This window comes from Lathyrus oleraceus, chromosome 4 (assembly GCF_024323335.1).
Source record: "Lathyrus oleraceus cultivar Zhongwan6 chromosome 4, CAAS_Psat_ZW6_1.0, whole genome shotgun sequence".
Taxonomy (NCBI): domain Eukaryota; kingdom Viridiplantae; phylum Streptophyta; class Magnoliopsida; order Fabales; family Fabaceae; genus Lathyrus; species Lathyrus oleraceus.
The window spans coordinates 72,922,423-72,925,872 of record NC_066582.1 but is presented as its reverse complement, the minus strand read 5'-3'; positions in this window follow the sequence as shown (position 1 = coordinate 72,925,872).

The following is a 3,450-nucleotide window of genomic DNA, read 5'->3' as shown; positions in this document are numbered from 1 at the left end:
TGATTTATCAATCTCAATGCATTGTTCATTCGATTTTTATCATGTTTCATAGGTTCAGAGGGTAATAATCAAAAGTTTGGCGTCATCTGAATCTTTGCAAAGTTTTAATTGTAATTGAGAATCAAAACTAAATGGTCCAAGAGCGATTCTTTTGCATCTAATTATTTATTCACAATTATTCGATCATTAATTCAATGCAATCATAAGACATCTACATTATCTATTCATCATAGCATGCATTTCATTCCGCATAATGCTTAAAATGTCAATCGGAATAATTTCTCGAATCTACAGACAGATCAGTCGAATCGTTTCTCAACTATACGTCAAATTAGCGGGCGAAAAAATTCAAAATCGAGCTTGCATACATTAGTTTTCTTAATCTACGATTCATTTAGTTTAACTTGGCATGCTCGTTTTATTTTTTCGACCACTTTTTCGATCGCATGCTAGTTTGCCTGAGCCTTTTAACCGCTCAACTTTCATTTCAAAATTTGTATGTTTTTGAAAAATTTATTTCGTGCTAATCATTTTAATGCACTTAGTTTATTTTTTCGAACAATTTTGCGCCCGACTTTTATTCGTTTTTGTTAAGTCCCGACATGTTGGTTCAACATCAGAGGGTGCCCTTTCTCAGTTTCTTGAAAGAGTTGTTTCTATCGTGAGATATCTGAAGATCCTCTGAAGATTTATTTCACGAGTTGTGTGGTTTAAAAAACGCGTGTTTTAAAAGCAAAGGACGGCGTGTGTGTTTTGTCTTGTTTCTGAAGTAAGGATGTCAAAACATTTTAGGAAACATCTTATTGATTGGAATCAAATTTGTAGAAGATTGTGCAGAGTCCTTAGATCTACTATTAATCAAGCCCGAAGCCCATGCCTTTCTAAGGCTATTTAAAGATTGATTCTAAACCTAAGAATGCAATGAAGTAGTGATTGATATTGTTTTTGTTAGGGTTTAATTGTCTTTGTTATTTGTGAGTCATTCTAGTATCTCTTCGATACTTGGATTTGACTTGTTTTATTGAGTTGTAATTGTGAATCCCTCATAAGCTTTTAAGCAATAGTGGACTCTGTTTTCTAATAGGAGTCGTTGTCACTATTCTGTGATTGAAGGGAAGTGATAAGGGTCTCATATTTAGGAGAGTCTTAGATAGAAACTTCCACTGGTAGAGATTAGGTGAGAAGTTTGTTAAACCTAAGGTTGTTTAGAACTTCAAACTAATGTTGTTATAGTGGATTTCCTTTCTGGCTTGGATGCCCGCAGATGTAGGTGACGTTGCACTGAACTGGGTTAACAACTATTTGTGTTATTTACTTAAGTGTTACTTAAATCCTGATATTGTTTGTGGTGTGACAATGTGTTGACCCTAGTGTCGTGACATCGTATACGACATCGGGGATCTGCATACCAGAATTTCGGTTTTTTATCCGAATATTTTTTATCTATCGCCAAAATAATCGAAAGAATCATTTAGAATTATCTATATTGTCGATTTGATTTTTATTTATGTTTATGTATTTTAATTTAGTTAGTAAAATTTAAAAAGAGATTATTTGTTTTTTACCAACCAATCAACATAGGTCACTTGTTTTTATTTTAAATTAATTAAAAATCTTTTTTGGCCAATAGAAAAGTGCCATTTGACATTGTTTTTCTCCTTCTTCTTTTTCCCTTCTTTTCTTTCCTCCTGTTCTCTCTCTCCATGTTTTCTCTTCTTTTCCTCTCATTTTCATAATTCTTTTCTTCTCTCTTTTTTCCCTCTCTCTCTTTCCTTGTTTTCTTCTTCTTTTTCTTTTACTGCTACATTCATCATCACTATAAAAAATATCTTATTTTTCTCTCCAACATAATATCTCTTTTTCTCTCAACTCTCTTCACTCTACAAGTACTGCTTCTTTCTTTCTCTCCCAAAAAAACCACATCACCACTTCAACACCAACTAAAACTTTCTTCTCCTCATCATCAACACACACCAAAACAACTTCACCATCTTCTTCACTCAACGACATTAACCTCATAAACACCATCAAAACAACTTCACCATCTTCTTCACTCAACAACAACCTCATAAACACCATCAAAACAACTTCACCCTCTTCTTTACTCAAGAACAACAACAACCTCATAAACACTATCAAAATAATTTCATCATCATCTTTTTCACTTCCATCATCATCGACACACACCAACATAACAACTATCAACTTCACACAACAACAACCAAAAACTAGCTCACCATCATCATCCACCATATTCCATCTTCATAGAGTAAACAAGAGAAGTAAAAAAAAAAAAACCTATTAATTTTTATTGAAGTTGTGTTGTTGTTGTTTTTGTGTGTTCATCGGTTTTTTTCTTTTTACTGAATGTGTGAGTAAGAAGTTAAAAAAATTATTTTGTTGACTAACTCTCTCCGCCACATGTCACAATTACATTGATTTGAGGACTTTTTTATTTTGATAATTGCTACAAAAAAAAAATTCATGAAATTCTCCTCTTCTTTCTCTTCTTTCTTTTTTGTTATCTATTTATTTATTTATTTATTACGTTTTCTTTATTTATTTATTGCTACAAAAAATAATTCATGAAATTCTCCTCTTATTTAGTTATTTATTTATTACTACTATATCATTATCTACTATTATTATTAAATGATTCTAAATATTTCTTTAAAAAATTATTATTCAAAGTTTAAAAAAAGTCTCTTCTTATTTTTAAACAAATTTCTCTTTTTTTTTTCTTTAAATTAAATCGTATTCTATCCACTTAATGTAAATAATAAAAATGTTTCATTTTTAAATACAATACAAAATAATATTCAAAATATGTATAGAAAAATATAAAAAACAAATAATTAATAATTAATACATAATAATTTAATTGTGAATAGAATATAATGTTATTTTAAAAAATAGTGAAATTTGTTTAAAATTAAGAATACATATTTTTTTAATTGAAAATTTACATTTTTATTAAAAAATATTAAAATCATGTATTTTAAAAAATATTAATAAAAACATGTGATTTTTATCCATATTTCTTAATAATTAGTAATTTTTAATATTTCTATTCATAAAAGAATGTTTACACTCAATTTTAAATAAATCATAATTTTTTTCATAAAATAAAATTGATTTAATATTCTTTTTGATCTCATACCTTAATTTCATATCTCATTTTTTTTCTTTTGATCGGTCCCTTAACTCTTCAAAATATTTCATATTAATTTTTTTGTTTTATTAATGACGAAAAAATTAAAAAATTCATTAGATTAATATAATATCAAAAATCTTAAATGAGTGTAATTGTATAATTTGAACCCTCTTCTCTCTCTACTTTTAGTCTCTAGGATAATCTCGTATGATAAGTCACTTCATTTATACCTTTAAATTTTTAAATAATAACTTTCAAATTCATTAGAACATTGTAAATATGATAAAACTTATATG